Raw genomic sequence first — 6,200 nt, 5'->3', positions numbered from 1 at the left:
TTAGCCCGATGTGGCGAATGGGTAACTATGCGACCACTCCAGTTTCTAACGGACGTTGAAAAACAGCAAAGGAGAGCTCACGTTACACAGGCACCACTAAGGAAAGTGAGTTTGTTACATACCTATATTTTGAGTTTGTCGTGAAGGAGTTCTTTCGATTTCAAAGGGGTCAATGTGTCTAATCAATCAAGTAATTCGACAGTAGTGGAGTTCAATTTAAAAAAAAATCAGCATTGTGTACGCTTTAGAGACCTGTATTCCAAACACAATGGTTGACCTTAATGGTGCAGCTTGACCTAGGTGTGCATATACTGTGGCTAGGGTTTGTTGTGGAGATTAACAAACTGGCATTGCAATTTGACTAAAGTGAAATAGTGTTTGAAGGTAATTATGAAGTCATATAATATGAACGCTTAAAAAGCTAATCTAACTCAAAATACATAAATCTCAGAGTTTATAAGAGCGTCTACATCGATCACTGGTACAGAGATCTCAAATCCGACCGAAAAACAAACTTCACGAATCTGGAACAAGTTATAGTTATGTCACAAACCGACTCACAGTGATGTATCCCGCCCTCTACGTCTCAATTTTCAGAAGGCGAATCTCCATGTACAACTGACATTAAGTGTTAACAAAATCAACACATACACTATGTGGTCAGAGGTTTCAACCTGTTGTTGATGAGAGTGTGGTTTCATGCCCCGGTGAGCTCGTGGTGCGCAGATCGTCTATGTAGCCGACACGAACACGAACTGTCTGATACCGGCTACCAAATACTATGAAAAATAGCACAGAATGGGCTTGAAAATCACTATCAGTTTTAAGTTGCCGGTAGAATAAGTCTGTGCCTTTGTATAAAATACTATAAAAATAGTAGAAAGTGAGCAACCAGCTGAAAGTTAGTCGAGGAGACCTTAAACGCATATAATTAGCATCTCATTGTCGCTACATGGACTGTGCTGTGTGCCAAGCTCGTGGTGCTACACACCTTGGTTCTCCATACTCTGCCCTGGTTGCTATGGTACAGCTTGACCGAGATAACGAAGTGGGGAAATGTATATTGACCTGAATGTCGCAAAGCCGCTCGGCAAATTCCTATGAGGCCATGGGACTTTCAAAAAAAATCAATAGGGAGATTTGAGACGATACATAGTGTTTAGAGTTACTGTACCAAAATGTGATAAAGGGGGACGGTTTTAGATTTCAGTGTAAGAACACCTGCACGTTCTATTTACTGATCTAAACACAGGCTTCGTTATGCCTAACAATGACAAGTGTGTCGGCTTGAAAATAAATGGGCACTTACCGCCTATTGCTGTAAAAGGCCATGAAGAGATTGTTGGCCATATGCCATGAAAGATTTATCTTGGGGAGGTCAAATATCAGAGGTCACCAGTCTGTGGTTGCAGCATAAATCTTGTGTTACCAACATCAGCTGTTTATTTTCCAAAGTTGCATACTCCATAAATGCATGGATTCATGCGTATTGCCGAGATTTGTTCACCAAGTTGGTATTTTTGCTATTGTGCATGTTTCTTTTCTGTCGATGGTGAAAACACATGACATGTTCACTTCAAGTGGCGGTAAAAATCAGAAAAATAGTATCCATTGACTTGATATAAACGCAAAGAAAAATGCGTCGGATTCGAATATTAATGAAATAAGACAATTGTTTTATGGCGTGTCAATTACGCATGTATACTCTATATCCCATAGAACAACAAACTAACCGTAAAATCACTGAACAGACACACATTACGTAGTTCGCCCTCTACGCCAGAACTTCAAAACACAAATCTTCAGCTGCTTCAATTAATACGAGTTAGTGTATAAAATTAAGTATCAACGACATTGACACATAAGACTATGTGGTCATACTTCAACGTACTTTCGATGAGAGGTTTACTTCATGCCCGCAGCTGATAACTTCGTGCCGCGCCAAATTCAATGGCGCCAGTCACTTCGTTCGACAAGAACAAAGTAACATGCGCGGTGGCGCACTTAATGGTCTATAATTTTCTCTCTTTAGGTAAGATCCGATGTAATGAAAACCGTATACCTTTGTCACTGCTGCAGAGATGTTCATTTCAAACCTTCAAATCATGTTGACTTGTTAATTCTAGTACAATTGTGAAAAATGCAACCTTTAGAACTGTTTAGTAGATCACTCGCAGGGTAACAAGTTTACTCCCTGGGTAATAAACATATACTTTATATGCATTATTCATTAGAGGCTCCGCAACAGTCATATTCAAGGGCTAATAGCAGTAATAACTTTCATGTTTGTTCCCCTTTCTGTTTCGTATGTCAATCGCACGTTTTTCGTTCTACACCCAAAAGTATGTTGATACACCTAGGCTAGCTATTTAGCTTGTCGATACGCTGCCCATGCGTGTAAGTTGCAATGTTATAGGTTAATTGGAATTCTATTCCGGTCCTGAATTCACTTGTCAACCAATAACAATGCATTCTGCACATATACAGGCTGAGTTGACAAGCGGAATACTGGGTATCTCAATGACCGCCTGGAGAGTAACACAATAGTGTAGTTGACATTGAAAACAAAAATAACGAAAGAGTTGTCAAATACTACAGCTACTGACCCTTAAATCTTGGAGTCGCATAAAGTATTTGAAATGATAATCAGAACAAATGAAATCGGCAAAAATTCCCCTGTTCTCGGCACAAATATTACATTTGTTACATGACTTGCAACACATTAAGCTAACTTTTGTCTGCCCGCTCACCTTCCCACCGTGACTATTATCAAATATAGGGTCATCGCTTATACTGGTCAGGTATGGGGCAGTCTTTTAAAGCGAAGTCGCTCTTATTTCGCTTTTTTCTGATAATACGAAAACATTCAATACTTGTATAAAGCCAATCAGTGAAAAAATGACGACCATAGAATCACACAAAAGAGTTCAAAACCTCCCCTTAAAGGAATGAAAACAGGTTATTTTGCTTGTGACCTCCATACAAAATGGATTTTTCCCAAATGGACTATCTTTGCTATGACAAATAAACATGCAAGAATGTACGGGAAAGCTGTTATCTATACCTATGTGATAGGCATTGCCAGTTAAGAGTTCATTACAAAAGCTTGCATGACGTCCAAACTTTATGTAACTGAACAGTTTATGTTCAGCCTTTCACCGTTGAAGGTGTACACTCGATCTTTTGAACTTGATTTTATGGTACAGACTGTAAAATGTTTCACTGACGGTTTAATCTTCTCTAATCGCCATTATTAAGCCGAGTTGAGGCCATGCACAGTTGGCCAGTATCTCAACGACCTACTTAATACAGCAAACAAAATTCACGGGGAAAAACCACAAAAGAGCATTTTTATCTCATTAAAGTCCACTGTTATCTAAAGTCGTTGCTCTATTTCGCAATTTTATATCATTTAAGTATGTATTTCATTTATCTATTACTGACACTTTTTTAATATTCGGTGTACATTTCTAAGTCGTACCTTGTAAAGTGAATTTCAACTGATTGCACTGATCATGATGCATCAAATGCCAAGGGCAATGTCATGAAGACGCCATACAGTCGAGAAAATAAAATGTGATAGTGAAATGGCAAGAACATTTACAAGGTACACTTAAATTATGTTAACTAGAAGTCATTTATTCTGCCAATGTTACAATTTACCGGTATGTTGCATGTCATATATTGTCTGGGTCAGACCCTATGAGAGAAAAATTAAAGCCAATTATAACAAATATATTGAAATGAAACGAAAAAGATATGTGACGGATTATCTACAGATGTCGAAATCACATATTGTAAAAGATCAAGTGCTTCAGGAAGTAACAATGTACACAAAATGTAAGAGATCAGGTCAACAAGACACGGGTCACGGAGAGTACTATTCTTATCTGGTACAGTTTAACAAGAACGCCTGGGCATCCAACAACTGTTGGCGGTCACCGTTGATGGTGTAAAAATCTGTTCCATTCTTCGTCACTATGTTCCACGTCTTCCCAGACTCTGCAGTCATACGGTCGAACACTGACTTCTTGTCATCTTTGAGAAGATTCAGTATGTCATCAGACACAACAGCTCTAACCTGACTGAAAGGCTGCGAATGGAACACACAGAGGTGAAAACTACTGAGGACAGATAGTCACGGTGGATATATTATTTGCCAAACGCATATAAATGATAACAGGACATAAGAGGATGCTTGATTTAAAAGTCAGCAATTAGAGTGATATTCCAGCATTCTAGGATCAAACTTTTTAAGTCCATGATGAATTGACCTTCAGTGGGCTTTTAAGATACTCACCACTTATTGTCTTCAGAAACATTAGGCGATGCAGAAGTTTGTGGCTTCAACAATAAGCTCGAACTTCTCATCAAAAACGTGACTGTGTCTCAACACACGTTTTGTCACTGAAAGAGAAAGGGAATATTTCCTACAAGAAGCAGTATAAAAACTAAGCCTAAAGGAAGATATTTAAGTTGAGTTGAGCATTACCAGTGTTACAGTAATGTAACTTCTTTTACTCTCGTTCACAGTATTAGCAGATTTAAAAGTTTGATGTGAACATTGCATACTCGTCTGTACTCAGCTCGAAGCATACTTTTGGCATTATGGGTATTTTTCCTTAAAAGATTGATAGGTGGAAATTTAACAGGATTTACATCTGTGTGAAAGCTAACGAGAAAGAACTATAAACATTACATCAAGTTCAAACTTTTACGGTGTTCTTTAGAGTAATCCTACTTGAGTGTTCAAAGATAAATTAAATAAACATCTAGTAAAAGGCTAGGTCGAGAAGATCTTATAAAGATGCTACAAAATTAAACGTGAAAGGGAAATGGCGATAACGTACACTAGATACACTTAAATTATGTTAAAGGTATACTTACCATGATCATCTTGAAAGGTAATAAGCGCTTTGTCGTCACGGCCGTCATACGGGTACTTCAAGTCTACGACGTCACCTCCGCCGTTTCTCTTGCGTTGGAAATGAACCGTAAGTTTATCCCTCTGGAGTTCAAGATCGGCAGCCGACGGTATGTTGCTGACCAAGATTGTCGTTCCGAAAGACATTTCAACTGCACTTGACCTGAATAGCGATAGAATACAAACAACAAATCGCCTTGATGTCAATGATTAAAATAACAATGATAGTGTAGCACAGCGTCAAGAATAAAAGGCGATGGAATTGTGAATACATTAAATTCCATCATCACCCAGAAAATGTGTAAACGCTGTATACAAGAGCCGTCATTTATTTTATCTGACCGATAGCGCCGCCAAAGCTGTTACATGATTTTCGCTTCAGGTAATTCAGCACTCAAAACATACGTAAACATTGGTTCTAAAGACAAATATCACAAAGCTAGTCGGCCAAAGAGAATAAACCATGTAAATCAGTTACCATCTTCGAATTCTATGTCTTTTTTTATTGTAGGTGCGGATGACCTTTAACCTGCGCGAGAAGGAATTCCCTGTCAACCTTTGTAACCTGTTTTGAAGCGTTGCGTTTGCTTTTAATAAAACATCCGTTGCAGCGCCACTGAATATATATCTTAGACTCTAGTCTCACGAACTTAACGATATATCTTCATGCCGGGAGCCTGCGCCTAAAGGCAGACGAATACACATGGAGTCTTCCTGAAAATCGATACAACCAATGCAGGAACGAACGACAGAGTGACAACCAGTCAGCATATTTGTATCACCGACGTGTGTTAATACAAGGTCACAGGTTTCAGTCATTACTTCCGAAATGCTAACCTTCAGGCAAGATATACTTACAAATACTTGATCGATGACGGACGGCGATTTTTGTGAACACTGTTGGCACGAAGAGTCTAAGATGATGCGACGCTTGTAATGAGCAGATTGCGCTTCCGCCTTTGAACGAATATGGCGATGACGTGTGCTGTTTTGTGCGCCAAATATAAAAGCTGACGTCACCAACCGACGACAAGAATAATACTACTTCGGGATTTCCCCTCACAAGTGAGGTCATTGTGTGCGAAAGGTTAGGGTTCGTGTTGATGCAAAGATACTCGAGTGTACAAAAGTATCAGAGCGAACAGCTTTGGTGGCGCTATCACTGAGAGGAAAAATCACTGAGTATGGTACAGTTCTCATTTGTTTGATATTTAAAGATAAACTCGGCATTTTTCCAAAGATAATCGTCGAGGAAGCGTTCATTCTGAGTTACAAG

The 6,200-nt window shown here is 39.0% G+C and overlaps 1 long non-coding RNA gene across 1 annotated transcript; it reads right to left on the bottom strand.

Annotated features, from left to right (window-relative positions):
• Positions 1 to 3,618: 3,618 nt before the first annotated feature.
• On the bottom strand, positions 3,619 to 5,917 carry LOC139130012 (uncharacterized). The gene is made up of 4 exons (XR_011551744.1): positions 5,783 to 5,917; positions 4,888 to 5,087; positions 4,301 to 4,407; positions 3,619 to 4,093 (listed from the first exon to the last, which is right to left on the bottom strand). It is a non-coding gene; the product is annotated as an uncharacterized lncRNA (long non-coding RNA).
• Between the last annotated feature and the right edge of the window lie 283 nt (positions 5,918 to 6,200).

This window comes from Ptychodera flava, chromosome 3 (genome assembly GCF_041260155.1).
Source record: "Ptychodera flava strain L36383 chromosome 3, AS_Pfla_20210202, whole genome shotgun sequence".
Classification (NCBI taxonomy): domain Eukaryota; kingdom Metazoa; phylum Hemichordata; class Enteropneusta; family Ptychoderidae; genus Ptychodera; species Ptychodera flava.
Note: the sequence above shows the minus strand (reverse complement) of the source record. Positions and strands in the feature narration are given on the sequence as shown.